General features: G+C 32.9%; 1 long non-coding RNA gene across 1 annotated transcript; it reads right to left on the bottom strand.

Annotated features, from left to right (window-relative positions):
- Positions 1-514: 514 nt before the first annotated feature.
- LOC126889966 (uncharacterized) lies at positions 515-2830 on the bottom strand. The gene is made up of 3 exons (XR_007700241.1): positions 2422-2830; positions 1628-1786; positions 515-695 (listed from the first exon to the last, which is right to left on the bottom strand). It is a non-coding gene; the product is annotated as an uncharacterized LOC126889966 (long non-coding RNA).
- Positions 2831-18965: the final 16135 nt, after the last annotated feature.

Here is an 18965-nt window from a genome sequence, read left to right as displayed (position 1 = left end):
TTTTAAATATTCTTAGAATGTTCTGTTGGAACATTCCATGAATGTCTACGAATGTTCTTTGGACATTCACAGTCTATTTTTTAGACTGAATGTCTTGTTGGAACATTCCATGAATGTTCTTTGGACATTCACAGTATATTTTTAGACTGATTGTCTTGTTAGAACATTCCATGAATGTCTACGAACGTTCTTTGAACATTCACAGTATATTTTTTAGACATTCACTGAAATATATCGTCAGTAATGTGACAATACCTCCTATATGTTTTTTCATGAGGTTTGCAGGAGACGAAAAACATTTTTTAAGGTCACTTTCTGGTTTCGTACGTATTCTGACTTTTTTTGTAGTAAATAGATAGTTGAATTTACTGCAAAACAAGTCAAAAAATATATGAAAACAGGAGGTGGCCGAAACAAGTTTTTAGTCTATCTTACAAATCTCTTGAAAAAAACAGATAGGAGGTACTGTCACATCACTGACGATATATGGCCATACCAAATAATACATCCTTGATAAATATAAACATTTTTATTGCAAAAAATCTTTACATACATTTTTTAATGTAATTTGCTGACATTCCTAAATATTATTAAAAAATGTGTCACATTTGCTTTGTAAACCTTTCTTTTGCTTTTCGTAGCCACATATTCCGTTTCCTTTCTGGTTTTTTGTAGACCACTTCTCTCAGCTGATTCTAAAAGAAAATAAAATAAAAGGTAATTTTTCTATCCTTTACAATTAACAATCAGAAGAAATATTATTTACAGGTAATAATATGCATAAATAATAATAATAAAAAAATAAATACTAAATAATATTTAAATAAATAATATTTAATAAATAAAATAATAATGAACATTTTGTATTTTGACAACGACATCCGATGTGGAAGTAGAAACTTTAATAAAATTATTTTTTCAAGTAAATTGTGGCTTATTTCCCCATTAGAATAATTAATTACAAAAAAGCCACAAAGAAATAAATTTTTCACAAACAAATAAGTATTTAGTATTCATTATATTTATTGTTTTTATTATTTACTTTAATGTCCTACTGGTACATTATTTGACAAATAATGACATTTCGAAGTCTGTTAAGTACGATATAACGCCCTTGGGCATTAAATTTAAATAACGACTTAGATACTGTCAAGTTGACAAATATCAACCTAACTAAAACTATGGTTACCACAATTACGTTACTACTGTTACTGGTAAATGTACTTATTTAAAAACTAATCAATTCAAAATTCATTCAAATTTTTCGCATATAAAGAATAATTTAGTCGGACATTAAACGTTGAAGGCACCACAGGTATTATAATAATAACGCTTTCGGTCAACGTATATCCCTATAATACCCTTGGTACCTTAATAACTGTAACATAAGATTATACCTTAATTCTTGTTTTCGATTTCTGATGTTTTTATTTATTTACATTGAATATTAATCTGTTTTGTTGTATAATCTACTTCGCAATAATTATGTGATATATTTGACTTAAAATGAATTCAAAAATTTTTTGTAGTTGGGCAACAATGTCAACTTAGATCTCCGATGTAGATAATGAATTACAACAGTATCTATATTGTACGGACTGTATTATTAATTAGGTTATGCATATACCTGTGTGACATAAGCTATTGGAACAGCACAGTCTCTCAAACGAACAGATGAAAGTGAAGTTCTGTCAATATCTTTTTCTAAAAAGTGTTTTGAACATACTCCTCTATTAACAAATCTAATCTATACTTTCTTGTCTTCTTCGCAGGATCTTCTGGAAAGCTAAAAATACAAAATATATGCATTACTAAGCATTATTAACAAATTTTAGTTTTAAATAAAAAATATGATTAATGAACTCACAAAATTATTATAAAACAGCTTAGAAATTGTTTATTAGTATAGTCGGTTCCCCAAACTCAGACACAACTGGCTAGTGATTTTAGTAGGTAATTTTTTTTGTTTTTGGCCAATTTTGCCAAAATTACAGTAATTAGTACTGAGACTGAGTTTAGCAAATCGACTATAATATTCTGTGTATTCATTAGTTGGTACTGCATATTATAGTGTGTGGTCTACCATCCTATTTATAAACGCATACACTAGCAAAAACGCAAAAAGAATTATTTTAGTTTTACAAATCCTTTTGTTATTACCTATCTCTATTTACTATTTTAGTTAGGAATAAGCGAAGTTTGTGGCTTATTCACAATTATTATTAAAATAATAAATGGATATGACCAATTATTAACTTATAAAATAAAATAATAATTCTTCTGATTTATGCCTTTTATTCACTTTGTTATATCTACGTTACTTAAAAGATTTTTTATGAATAGTATTATTAGGGTATTAATAGTATTAATTTATTTTCTGAAATACAGGGCATGCTTTCGTTTACATATTTGCATACTAACCTTTTAATAGGGCTTTTCATTCACAGTCATTTGTTTTGAGCTTCTGTCATAATTGAAACGTTATTCCTGCAGATTTTTTTATCTACATTTGTTTCTGCTACTCCAACTGCGTTAAAAACAGGACACCATTTTATGCACTATGTTAATAATACTATTAAAGCTATTATAAAAGTATCCGAATTAAAAAAATATTCTTAAAAAGCACAAATAATACAAAATACAAAGAACAATCCACGGCAAGGCAAGGCCGGGCAACGGCAAGGTCGCCAAGATGAAGATGCCAAGATGGCCGAAGCGAGGTCGTTGGTTGGTCGTTTTTAGTCACGTGATTCCCTCTCAAGCGCCATGCACAAAAATATATGCACGGCGAATTTGAAAATGAACGCAAAAGAAATAAATATAAATGCCTCGCTTGGGTTTTGCATGTTATAAGTTTTTTTTTTATTAACAAAATCGCATTCCAAATTGAATATTCGCGAACAATAATTTTTATTACATTTGTATGTTTATAATATTGTATTCATTGAACTTGGGAAACTCTTTAAATTTGACATATTATTGCACTGTAGGCCTAAAATGTCACTTAGTTTGTCTGGTATGTTATAAGTAATGTTGTATCTCTTACACGTATGTATTATTTCGCAACTTAAAATATAGGAACATTGGTAGTATGTTCACAGAATGTCTTATGGTAACATTCCAGGAATAATTTAATCAGATGTTCACCGAATGTTCCCTAAATGTCCAGGACATTCAAATATTGATAGAACTTTGGTAGTACATTCCTGGAATGTTGTGTGTTGTTAGGTTAATTTCTACCTCTCCAGGAGCGCTCCTGGAGAGGTAGAAATTCATGATGGTGATGCCGAATCAGATGACGAAGAAGAATCAGTTGGAAGTCAAGCATCACAAAAATGGAGAAAATCTGAAAAAGTGGCAATCCAGCAAGACGCCCAAGATCCACCTTAAGTATAGGAGCCGAGTATATGGGTAAAACGGAGTTTGAAATATTCTCTTTGTTTTTTACTCCAGAAATTATTAGTTTTATACATAATCAAAGCGAAACTTACGCTCGAAGGGATCAAAATTTTCAAAATTTTACAGTTTCTGATGAAGATATTCGTCAGTTTATTGGCTTGCTCCTGATTAGCGGATATCATCATCTACCCGACGAAAATGACTACTGGTCAACGGCGGATGACATGCAGGCTCCAAATTTTACAAAAACAATGAGCCGTGAAAAATTCAGAATAATAAAAAGATGTCTTCACGTTTGTGATAACTCTAATTTAGCTCACTCAAAAGTAGCTAAAGTTTGACCACTTTTCGAAAAATTAATATTCAGCAGTTTGGAGTTTTTCATAAACATGTAAGCATTGATGAATCAATGGTTACATATCATGGCCATCACTCAGCTAAAATTATGTTAGAAATTCTGCAAAATAAGAACAGCCATGTTGTATATTTCGATAATTTTTTTACCAGCTACTCCCTTCTGAAATCTTTATCAGAAAACGGTATACGGGCTTGTGGTACAATTCGAGAAAATAGGATCAACAAATGTCCTTTAGTTTCATCCTCAACCATCAAAAAACAAGATCGACAGACCTATGATTACAAATCAGATAGCGATGTTATTTGTGTCAAATGGAATGACAATTATCCTGTAGTAGTCGGAAGTAATCACTTTTTAGTAACCCCTGTTCAAAACTCCACCAGAAGAGTGAAGCCTGAACATAAAAAGATGTAACTCAACCAAATTTGATAAGACAATATAACATTGGAATGGGTGGGGTTGACCTTTTTGAACGTTTAGCTGATTTTTATCGTCCCCGACTTAGATCAAAAAAATGCTTTTCGCTTTTTTCAACATGAGAATGCAAATATAGCACACCTTGAGTTTCGCAAAAACGTTGCTCTAGCCCTTGTAAAAGCAGGTTCAGGTCAAAGAAAAAGAAAAGGCGGTCCATCTGCCCCTGTTCTAAGCGACATAAAATTTGACGGGATGAATCACATTCCCGAAGGCACTAACCAAGGGCGTTGTGTTGTGTACTATAAAAATACTAGACTTTTTTCAAACAGTTAAGTATTTTATTTTTAGAAAATACATAACACCTTACATGCCAACGTTCCCAAAATGGGAACAACATGATAAAGACAAAATACAGCAGCGATATTTTTTTTTCCTTCAAAATCTATTAAAATATGTCAAAATCAATAGAAATTTTATATATTATCTGTTTATTCCAAATATTTCGAATAGCCGCCATTAAAAGGTTAAAGACAAAATAAAGATTCGAAACAAAATAAACATTTTCTACGACCAATTGAAGCTGAGATAATTGCTTTTGTTTTCTTAAATCGTAGTGACTTTATTTATAACAATTAAGAAATTATTTCACGATCATCAACTAAAGTAAGACTTATATTATCTTAAAATAAAAATTACATTTAAATATTAAAAATGATTTTTAAAATGTAGTGGAGATTTATTTTTCTGTACGAATGTGATTTATTGTGTCGGTTGCCCTTAGCAACGGTTAGCAAGCAACTTATAGTACATTGAATCACGGTTTTTGCTCCATATTTTAAAGCACCGCTTGGATTAACTTGAAATTTAGCAAACACATAGATAACATGTCATAGAATAAAAATTGTATTGCGCCTTTGTGTGCATTTGCCCTGGGGGTGACCTTCACCCCTTACAAGGGGTGAAAAATATACGTTCAAAATAAGTTAGGAAATGGATAAAACGTCTATTTCTAAGCAACTTTTGTTCTACAACATTTTCTCATTTAGTTAATACTTTTCGAGTTATTTCCAAGTAAATACGTTCATTTTTCAACAAGAAAAAAACCCGTTTTTAGGCGGTTTTTGGCAAATACCTCAAAAAGTATTTTATTGAAAAAAACATTCTTAGCAAAAATATAGCCCATTAAAAATTAAAAAAGTGGTGAATGTATGAACTTACTAGACCCAGTAGAAGCAAAGTTCTAGCTAATGAAAAATAGGTTCATATCCGTCAAATTTCAAAGTGAAATACCCAAAAAACATGCACTTTTTGGAGAACACTCATTACAACTTTTTAAAGTGTTTAAAAAAATATGTGTACCTATCTGTTTTTTTAAAAAGTTTGTAGCATCAATAGTAAGTAAGTTACGCTCAAAACAAAGTTCTCTTTTTTTTTGGCCAAGAAAGCTCGGAAAAGTCACCCCCTAATTAGCATCAAAAATGAAATTAATCCTTTTGACTTCATAAGTTGTTTTACTCGTGTATATGTGTCATTTATGTCTGCAAGTTTCATTGGTTCAAAGTGCTTATTTTTGAAGGGACTTGAACTAGTCAATAATCACGAGTGTATGCAAATTTAGAACAGCCATATCTTAACCAATTTTTGCCTTACAAAAAAAAACAAAAATTCCAAAATACTCATAAAAGCAAAAACTATATTTTGTTACTCTTTGTAATTTTTGGTCACAGTAATAAATTTTAAGTTATTTTGAAAAAAAAAACATTTTTTCCAAAATATTAAAAATTAAAACAGGTTTACATTAAAACCATTTTTTTAATAAGCCCTTAATCGGTGCAATTGCACCGATGATACTTACAGATCATATAAATAATACATGAACAAAGTAACTTGTGAAGCGGTAACGATTAATTTGATTTAAGATGGTAATTAGGGGGTGACTTTCCCGAGTTTTTTTGATAAAAAAAAAGAGATCAACTTTATTTTGAGCGTAACTTGCTTACTTTTGATACTAGAAACTTTTTTAAAAAACAAAAAATAATATTTTGTTAAAAACTTTAAAAAAGTTCTAATGAGTGTTCTCCAAAAAGTGAATCATTTTTTGGTTATTTCACTTTGAAATTTGACTGTTATGAACCTATTTTTCATTAGCTAGAACTTCGCTTCTGCTGGGTCTAGTGAGTTCATACGTACACCAGTTATTTTTTAGTTTTTAATGGGCTATATTTTTTCTAAGAATGTTTTTTTCAATAAAGTACTTACTTTTTGAATTATTATTTACCAAAAACCGCTTAAAAACGTGTTTTTTCTTGTTGAAAAATGAACGTATTTACTCGGAAATAACTCGAAAAGTATTAACTTAATGAGGAAATGTTGTAGAACAAAAGTTGCTTATAATTAGACGTTTTATCTATTTCCTAACTTATTTTAAACGTATATTTTTTCACCCCTTTTAAGGGGTGAAGGTCACCCCAGGGCAAAAGCACACAGAGGCCCAATACCATTTTTATTCTTTGACATGTTATCTATGTGTTTGCCAAATTTCAAGTCAATCCAAGCGGTGCTTTAAAATTTCGAGCAAAAACCGTGATTCAATGTACTATAAGTTGCTACCCGTTCTAAAGGCAACCGACACAATAAATCACTTTCGTACAGAATAATAAATCTCCACTACACTTTAAAAACCATTCTTAATAATTAAATGTAATTTTCTTTTAAAATAATTTTTATTTTAAGATAATAATAGGTCTTTCTTTAGTTAATGACTGTGAAATAATTCCTTAATTGTTATAAATAAAATCACTACGATTTAAGAAAACAAAAATAATTATCTCGGCTTCAGTTGGTCGTAGAAAATTTTTATTTTGTTTTGAATCTTTAATTTGTCTTCAGCAACAGTAATCTGCAAGTTAGAAACTCATAGGATGTACAGGGGCGGCTTCAGTTCTAAATGTTTATAACGAAATTTGCCCCCTTATTTTCAAATCCGAAATAAGAGGTTGAAAAATATGTTTTACGCATTTATTTAGATCAGAATATGAAAATATAAATCTATAGGAGAGTGGATCTTGGATTAACTCTCTACGATTTTTTTTCAAAAAGTTATAGCCTTCGACATTTGACCCCTTGGGATAAACAAGTTATAATATCTAAGCAACAAGTTTACCAATCGGGCTCTATAAATTTTTTATGTTTGGCATTGGAAGATCTTTATTTTAAAGCCTTAAAAATAAATAAAAGTTATTTTTACAACAAATAGTGCAATTGCACAAAACGGCCATTTTGGAACTTTCGCAGGCTGTTTTGCAATAATGTATCAACAAAATTAAACTTGTTATAGCTCAAATTGTAGGTTTTTTAATTTACTACAATTTAGTATTTAAAAGTTGTTCTCTAAAATGAATATCCCAAGCTGCAACATTAAAAATCTTTAAAAATTGCAAATTTAACAAATGAAAAACGTCATAAATAAAAAAGCTCCTGAAATTTTTGGTTACATTTTAGTATAAGTTATTCCTGCCATCGTCCTTTACAACACCTGATAGATTTCAAAAATTCCTGAATTATATCCTGAAATCGACCTATTTTTCACCCACAGCTTGGACTATATGGTCCGAGAGCTGCTGTACAACAACAGTATGCAAACAAAATTTAGTGGGTTTTAAAACGCAGTTATTTCACATTTTTTGACATACAATTAAGAATTTAATATTCACCATAGGCCCGCATACGGGTAATATGATCCGTCATATTATCCGTATGCGCGTATTTTTGTATTAAAACCTATTAAATGCCCATAGAGTAAAGTTATTAATCTTATTTTGTTTCTTTTGCAGTATAAATTGTACAATGTGGCCGGTGAGTAAGGGAATGAGTCAAGGGTTTTATATTACTAACATATTTTTTATGTACCGTCTACTTGAGAAAAATATTCTATTTAAACACTATAATATTAAGGTTACCCAACATTAAGGTATGCACCAACTGGTACTTACTGTTACACCCAATAGTAACCGATAAAAAGGCATCTCAACTGTTTAATTACAGTATGCGTCATTTGATGCTTACTCCCAAAAGATTCAGTTGCTGTAGCCTTCGCGTTTTTTTGGGTTTCTTGCTTTGAAATTTCGTTTTTACCGATAAAAATCGAACGGGGTGCTTGAACATGTAGAGCTCAGTTCATGACTGGCACCCTGTTTAAACCAAGCGCTCTACATACCCATATCCAGATTTATCACCAGATGTGATAACGTAAAATAAAATAATTGTACACCATAAACATGTTTTGACTTGTACATATGTACGCATTCTTTCTCTTGGTAACAGTTTAAGTACTCTCATTAACATTAAGACTTACTGAAACTATTTAGGCTGTCATCAAGAGAAAGAATACGCGCACATGAACAAATTAAACATGCTTTAAGGTGTACAATTTATTCTATGTTACGCACATCGAACAACTGCTTTTTTAAACTAAGATACCTAAATATGATTATAAGAATTAATATTAAATTCAATCAGTTTCGAGGTTAGGTTGTAACGACGAAATTCACCCTGTAGGAACAATGGAAAATAGAATTTGACAAGATGTTCATATGTCATATAAAGGAATGTAAACGTGATACCTACTAAATTTGAAGAACATGTCCTCGGTTGCTCAGAATGGGAAGAGCTATGGGATGGTTCAACGGGATGTTAATAATATTCTCTTATTAGCTTACAAATAAAAAATAATAGAAAAATTAAATAAGAATATCGAATAAAAAAAAAAGAAATAAAATATTGGGCGCCACTGGTTTCCTTAGGGGAACCAAAAATATACTAAAATAGAAACGTAAAATAAAAGATAGGCTAAATCAAAAATTAAACAAAAACCTAGTCAATACAAATAAACTGCTCGTCAAAAGTTAGGGATAAAGAAAATTCTGCTGATTTTAATAGTTGATTTTTTCGCGAACAGACGGATTCTGTTTTTTTTTATTTTAGCCTTCTATTTAGTATTTACACAGTTATGCAAAGGTTTATTCAAACTTATTTTTTGTACTTATACCGGGTGGAAGGAAAAAATATGTTTGTCTTGTGTTAAGTTTGAGACACCCTGTAGGGAGAACGAGGTACAAATGTGAGTATACATCAGAATAATATTGTAGTCTTATGTTTTGTGAACATGCTGTTGTTAGAATGTCCCTGATATCTTTAGAAACAAAAAAAATAGACGATTTTGTAATTTAACATGTGTTTTAACCGAAACAAAAGTTTGAGACACCTTGTAGGGAGAAAAAGGCACAAAGGTGAGTATACCCCGATATTATGTTGTAGTCTCATATTTTTTGAATATTTTATTTTTTTAATTTCTCTGATATCTTTAATAACAAAGAAACTAGACGGTATTACTCTTTAATATGTTTTTCTATGTTTCACATGTGTGATGTGACGCATGTCGTCAGTTAAAACACATATTAAAGAGTAATATCGTCTAGTTTCTTTGTTATTAAAGATATCAGAGAAATTAAAAAAATAAAATATTCACAAAATATGAGACTACAACAAAATATCGAGGTATACTCACCTTTGTGCCTTCTTCTCCCTACAAGGTGTCTCAAACTTTTGTATCGGTTAAAACACATGTTCAATTACAAAACCGTCTATTTTTTTATTTCTAAAGATATCAGGGACATTCAAAAAACAAAATGTTCACAAAACATAAGACTACAATATGATTTCGATATATACTCCCATTTGTACTTCGTCCTCCCTACAGGGCGTCTCAAACTTAACATAAGAAAAACATTTCTTTTCTTCCACCCGGTATAAGTACAAAAAAAGGTTTGAGTAAACCTTTGCATAACTGTGTAAATGCTAAAGAAAAGTCTAAAATAATAAAAAAAAAATTAGCGGAATCCGTTAATCTGTTCACCAAAAAATCTACTATAAAAATTCTGCAGAATTTACTATATCCCTAACTTTTGACGAGCAGTTTATACAAAATACTTATGGTGCAACTTACCATATCTATGTCTTTACTCAGCTAAATCTTTGTTGTACTTACGAAACAAGAAAGAGGGAAAAGACAATAATAAAATTATATTGCAATGAACCAAACAATATTTATTGAAACAAAATTAAAAGGACCTGTGATCTCTCGCGATTTTACATAAAGGGATCATGTTTAGCAAAAATAAAATGAAAAGTTTACATAAAAAATAATACCTTGTATATTAGTCCTGTATTTTCTTGGTTGATTTTAAGTCCAAGGCACAATTCACTTCACTAAATGTCACTTTACATATGAATACAGTAAAACCTCCGTTAACCGAAATAATTGGGGGGAGGCCGTTTCGGATAACAAGAATTTCGGTTAAAAATACCATTATTTTTTGCATTCTTCTTGTGTCAAATTACATAGTATTGGAGAGATACAGCTGCAAAACATCGTTGTCAAAGGAAAACACAAAAGAAAATAAAAGATTTCTTAAAAAAACACTCTAAACATGTTCACTTTTCTTAATTTTATTGCCTTTTTTTAAACTTACTTTTTATTAACGAAATTATTGAAACTGGCAACCATTTCGGTTAAACGATGTTTCGGTTAAAGAGGTTTCGGTTAACGGAGGTTTTACTGTAGATACAATAACAGTACATCAATGAATGGTCGTTTCCATAGTTCATAGAAAAATTCAGCGTTAAATTTATTTAACTTGGGAGGCCCCTAGGCAACCCAAGCTAGGAGGCCCCTCAAGAAACTGTATTATCTTTTCCCTCCAAAACCCCCTGATAACCGCTCCAGCGGCATCTCTTTGATATATCAATATTAGTGGACATTTTGTAGATTTAAACTTAAAATTTTTGTTTCATTTTGTAAAACGTGTTGCTTAAAGAAAAAAAAAAAAAGAAATACATACTCAAGAAACTATTTATATAATTTTGATTAAATTTTGCAATAAAAAATTATTTTAGTCTTTTTTTTTGTCATAGTTATCCATAAACGAACGATTCATTTTAAAGTAGAATAATTTTTCTAATAATGAAAAAAAAAGAAGGTCGTACAAAAAGCATAGTATTCTACTCACATGTAGTGGCTATTACTCACTCTGATGAATAACGACACTCGCCTTCGGCTCGTGTCGCAAAACATCATCGTGAGTAATACCATCATCACATGGTCGTTGAATGATATGCCATTACTTATTACATAACTACATGGCATATCATTCAACGAGCATGTGATGATGGTATTACTCACGATGACGAAGTTTGCGTTTAGTGATAGATGAAGTGTCGTTATTCATCAGAGTGAGTAATAACCACTACATGTGAGTAGAATACTATGCTTTTTCTACGACCTTTTTTTTTTCATTATTAGAGAAATTATTATACTTTAAAATGAATCGTTCGTTTATGGATAACTATGACAAAAAAAAGACTAAATAATTTTTTATTGCAAAATTTAATCAAAATTATATAAATAGTTTCTTGACTATGTATTTCTTTTTTTTTTCTTTAAGCAAAACTTACAAAATGAAACAAAAATTTTAAAAATAATAAATGATGGTTTTTGCTTGTTTTCGATTCAGAGGGTTGCACACCAGCTAGACAGGCCCTGTTTCTACCCTTTCAGGCGTCATCAGTAGCTTTCCAAAGTGTACCCACCTCTGAACCGAAAAATAGCTCCACCATCATTTTAAAGGGAATCTGAAAAATAATTCAAATTTCCCATCAGACGCGATACAGCGACATCTACTAAAAAATTGAAGAATCTCAGATGCAGAATCCACCAATTTAATAAATTAAAATGGTAGAAAACTGAGATTTTTCGTGTTTGAAAGTTCTTACTGGTACATCCTTAATCTGCGACTTTTTCAATTAATAAGACAGCAGACGACGAATATAGAAAACGAAAGGGAAACGATCACATTTCGCTTTCATTCGTCTAGGAAAAACGGACAGCAGAGGAACTTTCAGTACTCAAATCCGAGTAAAGGAAATAAAAATAATAAATGATGGTTTTGCTTGTTTTCGATTCAGAGGGTTGCACACCAGCTAGACAGGCCCTGTTTCTACCCTTTCAGGCGTCATCAGTAGCTTTCCAAAGTGTGCCCACCTCTGAACCGAAAAATAGCTCCACCATCATTTTAAAGGGAATCTGAAAAATAATTCAAATTTCCCATCAGACGCGATACAGCGACATCTACTAAAAAATTGAAGAATCTCAGATGCAGAATCCACCAATTTAATAAATTAAAATGGTAGAAAACTGAGATTTTTCGTGTTTGAAAGTTCTTACTGGTACATCCTTAATCTGCGACTTTTTCAATTAATAAGACAGCAGACGACGAATATAGAAAACGAAAGGGAAACGATCACATTTCGCTTTCATTCGTCTAGGAAAAACGGACAGCAGAGGAACTTTCAGTACTCAAATCCGAGTAAAGGAAATAAAAATAATAAATGATGGTTTTGCTTGTTTTCGATTCAGAGGGTTGCACACCAGCTAGACAGGCCCTGTTTCTACCCTTTCAGGCGTCATCAGTAGCTTTCCAAAGTGTGCCCACCTCTGAACCGAAAAATAGCTCCACCATCATTTTAAAGGGAATCTGAAAAATAATTCAAATTTCCCATCAGACGCGATACAACGACATCTACTAAAAAATTGAAGAATCTCAGATGCAGAATCCACCAATTTAATAAATTAAAATGGTAGAAAACTGAGATTTTTCGTGTTTGAAAGTTCTTACTGGTACATCCTTAATCTGCGACTTTTTCAATTAATAAGACAGCAGACGACGAATATAGAAAACGAAAGGGAAACGATCACATTTCGCTTTCATTCGTCTAGGAAAAACGGACAGCAGAGGAACTTTCAGTACTCAAATCCGAGTAAAGGAAATAAAAATAATAAATGATGGTTTTGCTTGTTTTCGATTCAGAGGGTTGCACACCAGCTAGACAGGCCCTGTTTCTACCCTTTCAGGCGTCATCAGTAGCTTTCCAAAGTGTGCCCACCTCTGAACCGAAAAATAGCTCCACCATCATTTTAAAGGGAATCTGAAAAATAATTCAAATTTCCCATCAGACGCGATACAGCGACATCTACTAAAAAATTGAAGAATCTCAGATGCAGAATCCACCAATTTAATAAATTAAAATGGTAGAAAACTGAGATTTTTCGTGTTTGAAAGTTCTTACTGGTACATCCTTAATCTGCGTGGATTCTGCATCTGTGATTCTTCAATTTTTTAGTAGATGTCGCTGTATCGCGTCTGATGGGAAATTTGAATTATTTTTCAGATTTTTTTCAGATTCCCTTTAAAATGATGGTGGAGCTATTTTTCGGTTCAGAGGTGGGCACACTTTGGAAAGCTACTGATGACGCCTGAAAGGGTAGAAACAGGGCCTGTCTAGCTGGTGTGCAACCCTCTGAATCGAAAACAAGCAAAACCATCATTTATTATTTTATTTCCTTTACTCGGATTTGAGTACTGAAAGTTCCTCTGCTGTCCGTTTTTCCTAGACGAATGAAAGCGAAATGTGATCGTTTCCCTTTCGTTTTCTATATTCGTCGTCTGCTGTCTTATTAATTGAAAAAGTCGCAGATTAAGGATGTACCAGTAAGAACTTTCAACACGAAAAATCTCAGTTTTCTACCATTTTAATTTATTAAATTGGTGGATTCTGCATCTGAGATTCTTCAATTTTTTAGTAGATGTCGCTGTATCGCGTCTGATGGGAAATTTGAATTATTTTTCAGATTCCCTTTAAAATGATGGTGGAGCTATTTTTCGGTTCAGAGGTGGGCACACTTTGGAAAGCTACTGATGACGCCTGAAAGGGTAGAAACAGGGCCTGTCTAGCTGGTGTGCAACCCTCTGAATCGAAAACAAGCAAAACCATCATTTATTATTTTTATTTCCTTTACTCGGATTTGAGTACTGAAAGTTCCTCTGCTGTCCGTTTTTCCTAGACGAATGAAAGCGAAATGTGATCGTTTCCCTTTCGTTTTCTATATTCGTCGTCTGCTGTCTTATTAATTGAAAAAGTCGCAGATTAAGGATGTACCAGTAAGAACTTTCAAAAACGAAAAATCTCAGTTTTCTACCATTTTAATTTATTAAATTGGTGGATTCTGCATCTGAGATTCTTCAATTTTTCAAAAATTTTAAGTTTAATTCTACAAAATGTCCACTAATATTGATATATCAAAGAGATGCCGCTGGAGCGGTTATCAGGTGGTTTTGGAGGGAAAAGATAATACAGTTTCTTGAGGGGCCTCTTAGCTTGGGTTGCCTAGGGGCCTCCCAAGTTAAATAAATTTAACGCTGAATTTTTCTATGAACTACGGAAACAACCATTCATTGATGTACTGTTATTGTTATAAAACAACTTTTCTGAATTTCATAGAAACAAAACTACTTAAAATATCTTCTACTTCCAAATTTTCGAGCACATCATTCTCAATAGCCACAATTGAGGGAAATGCTAGTATATTTTGTGCCACTGTCTAACGGTGACAGTTTTTAATAATTTTCATTTTGGAAATGATCGTTCGTCTGTTGCATTTGTAATAATTAGCGTAAGAAAAATCTTATAAGCTACTGACAAATTTCGAAAATTCGATTCGAATTGGTTCTCATAAAAATAACCTAAAGAGACTATAAAGCAGGAATAAATTGTTTTCGCTACAAATCCTGAAGATGTACTATAAAATATTTGAACTGCAGTAAGTTGATCTTAAATTTCAGGTTCAATATCATCAGTATAGCTTTCATGTAGTTTTGAAGCACACTCCTTTGTCTGAGTATCATTCAGTTTTGAAAAAACACACAAAATACCAAATACTGAGTTACTGGGTGCGTTCGGACGACCATAGCGGCTGGCGGTCAGCAGAAATCGGCTGAGTGGTTGTATCCAGCCGTGATAGGGAAAGCTTAGTAAATCTCTCAGCGGCTGGCTTCCAGCGGTGACGTCTGACAGCTACTGCTGGCTCAGCTGTCTAGCCGCTGTGGTCGTCCGAACGCACCCACTGACTCGTACGCTGTCAACTGACGACTCAGCTCAATAATCAGCTTATCCGAAATTGGTAGATTCGTTTCAACCTTTAACTTTTCTCCACCCTGTAGAAAAACTTCATTGGAATTTAGCATCATCAAAATGTAGTTTTCTTGCTCGCGTTTGTTTACTCGCGTCGGTATATTCAGAGTACTGTAAATCGCAGACCTTTTGCTCGTAGTAAGCAAAATTATCTCTTTGGGATTTTAAGAACTCCAAAAGTAATTTTAGAAGCTGAACTGCAGTTTCAAGTTCAATCTCTTCTCTCTGCATTGATTTACTGACAGCGTTGATGAGTTCTAAAAATTTTTCTGTTTTGACATTTCTTTCAACAAACACTTAGCCTCACGAACTGTTTCAGCTTTCTGATTAGGGTCTTCAGTAAGAGTATGAAGAGCAGATTTGAAGGCGTTGTAACCTATAGACAAAGCTCTGGTTTCATCAGCCCTTCAGTCCATTTAGTGCTGCTTGTTCTTTTAAGGACAAGGTTTAGATCGTGGCCAATGGGATCACGTAGTTGAGTTTCATTTAAGCATTTGATCGTAGCTTCCCAACGGTGGGTAGAGGCTGAAAAAACATTGTACACGGACTGAACAAATTCAAAATACGATATTGCTCCAACGGGTCCAACGCAACTTTTAGTAGCACCGACTAAAGCGAGTGTGCGGCACAAAAAATGTAAATTGCCTTTAAATTAGAAGTTTGTTAATTTTAGATAAATGAGCCTGGAGACCATTGTATTTGCCTGGCTTGTAGCGAAAGGCATGGGTAATGAAGAAGAGGGTAGGGAGTGGGCACTAACTTATTTGTTGCTCTTGCTCTTACTACTTTTCTAAGAAACTGTGCAGACTGATAGGCAGTACAGTGCCGGCAAAAAAAATCTTTACATTGGCAAATAAATCACCAAATTTGAAGACAATTTGCATGCGTTCTGTCTGCGCTTGGAGGGGAGGGCAGGAGGGGTATAGCGTACTTGTAACGGCAATTATGTACCTGTAGTTTACGGACCGCTTGGCTTATTTAGGGTATTCTGCGCGTTTGCACTGTAAACAGTTGACTTTGTGCGTCAGTGTTAAACTTTTTCTCATTTACCGCGTAAAGTTTGAGGTCGTCAAATTCTAAATTGAACTGACAAATATGGGTCGAAAGAAACTCATAAAAGAGGAGAAGGTTCGTGCTTTAACATTACTGGAGAAAGGAGACTCTGTAATTACCGTAGCACGTGATATTGGTGCTTCAAGGGGGCTATTTATCAACTAAAACGTTGCAGCCGAATGTTTCAGTTGATAAATAGCCCCTCTTAAAGGACCATAATATCACGTGCTATGGTAATTACAGAGTCTCCTTTCTCCAGTAATGTTAAAGCACGAACCTTCTCCTCTTTTGCGAGTTTCTTTCGACCCATATTTGTCAGTTCAATTTAGAATTTGACGATCTCAAACTTTACGCGGTAAATGAGAAGAAGTTTAACACTGACTACCCGCACAAAGCCAACCGTTAACAGTGCAAACGCGCATAATACCCTAAATAAGCCAAGCGGTCCGTAAACTAAGGTAAGGTCGCCAATTAAGGCCACCTTAAGGTTTAAATATCTGTAATATTTTATTCAGGAACAATATGGGGGAAAACTCTTGTATACGTATTGACTAACAATTTAGCTATCGAATTTCAGGATAAAATACTTACTAAATAAATAAAGAAGTATGTATAACATTTTAACATTGAATAAATCTGGAATATTTGGCCTTATTAGGAACTGGTAGCTTAATAAGGCCAGTTTCATTTTTTACGCAAATTGAGGTGGATAATAAATTTTAAACCTAAAAATTAAAGAACAAATACAAAATTTAGTGAAAGAAACTTTTATTCATATTAAAAACAAAAATTTGTCAATACATTAAGCACACATATCGCACATTTACACACATCTAGGACGATTTTCTTTATTAGGACACTGTCTACTTTTTTATTTAACATAAAAAAAAATAATAAAAAACAATATAGAGAAAAAACAGTTCCACTTCCTTAAAAAGTATTAATTTACTATCGCTTTACAAAGAAAAAATAATTGGCTTATATTCATTAAGTACCATTTTAGTAATTTTATAACTTACCTAAAATTTATAAACGAACTTCCGCACCATAACAAACACGTGTCTAGTCTACTTGGCGCTGCTATGTGATACGATTTTGACTGATAAAGACCTTTACGGTGACCTCTAATATATAATATCTAAATTTAAGAAAATATTTGCAATTGGCCTAATTAAGACACTGGCCTTATTTGGCGACACTACCTTACTTACAGATATAATTGCCATCGCAAGTACGCTATCCCCCTCCCCTGCCCTCACCTCCAAGCACAGACAGAACGCATGCAAATTGTCTTCAAATTTGGTGATTTATTTGGCAATGTAAAGATTTTTTGCCGGCACTGTACTGTTCCTTCTACCAAACTGCATTCATTAGCGACTTATTCTCCAAAAATAGGCTTTTTGTATGAACAAAAGTATGGATTGTAATGTAATTTTATACGTCCACCATCAATTTTATAGTATTGCGTGATATTTGAATTTTTCAACATCATATGATTTATAATTTTTATTTAAATCTAATTATTATTTTTTCATTTTGCGCCCTGCGAGGCCCCCTTTGGGGCCGAGGCCCACTTTGTCTATTGGTTAATCCAGCACTGGCTCGGCCGATAATGCAGATCCAACGCTTACCAAAATTGGCGCCAGTGACGTCTGAGTTGGACTTTAACCGTCTGTCTCAACCGGCCCATACTCTATGGCTTACAAGTTACAAGCGTGGATAACGCTTGCTTTTTAGTGTGTACCACGTTCGTTATTCACTAGTAGTAATGTCAACCCGTCAAACAAATTTTTTCCTACTGCCCGAGTAATCGTACGCTTTGACCACCGCACCGGACGGAATGCAATGTATACTACGTCTTGTATTTCACCGATCACGCGATTACAAAATTCTAGGAGCAATTATGCATAGTGTACATCATACATTTGGCGCGCTAAGTGGATGGCAGTGAGGTTATGTTATTGCTGTAAATAAACAAACATTCTTCTACTGATAAAAGATATGTCAGTATTATGTTAATTTGTTGATAAACATATTTATACAGGGTGTCCAGAAACTCTACCGACAAACGAAGACAGGAGATTCTCCAGATAATTTTAAGATAATTTAACCTAATTCACTTAGTCCGAAAATGCTTCCTAAGGGAGCTAGAGCTCTTTGAAGATGGCGTCTTGTAATTAGTTTTTCTTAAATACCTCCAGAACGCTTCTAGTTAGAAAAACGAAAATTGGTACACGTATTTACCTTCCAGAGATAAATCGATTCCATCCAGTGTCAATTTCTAGTACCAGTCATAGGCGCCCGTTTTGGGTAGGGCAACAGTTACTTTATCGCATAACTTTTTTAGCTTTAACTTGTATGCATTTCTGACACTGGATTATGAAATTTTAAAGTATTCTAGTACTAAAAAGTACTCTTGTTTTAAATCGGTAGGACACACCGTTTTCTAGAAAAATCGATTTGAAAACTTTTCGCTTTTTGAATTAAAAAACTAATTTAAAAAAAAACTGTTTAGAAAGACGAAAACTGGTTCATTTATTTATATTCCAGAGATAAATCGATTTCATTAATTGCGAATTTTGAGTACTGGTCATAGGCGTCCGTTTTGGGTATGTCAACAGATATTTTATAGCATAACTTTTTTGTCTTGAAT

The sequence above is a fragment of the Diabrotica virgifera genome, chromosome 8 (genome assembly GCF_917563875.1).
Source record: "Diabrotica virgifera virgifera chromosome 8, PGI_DIABVI_V3a".
Lineage (NCBI taxonomy): Eukaryota > Metazoa > Arthropoda > Insecta > Coleoptera > Chrysomelidae > Diabrotica > Diabrotica virgifera.
This window is presented reverse-complemented; position numbering and strand designations above follow the sequence as displayed.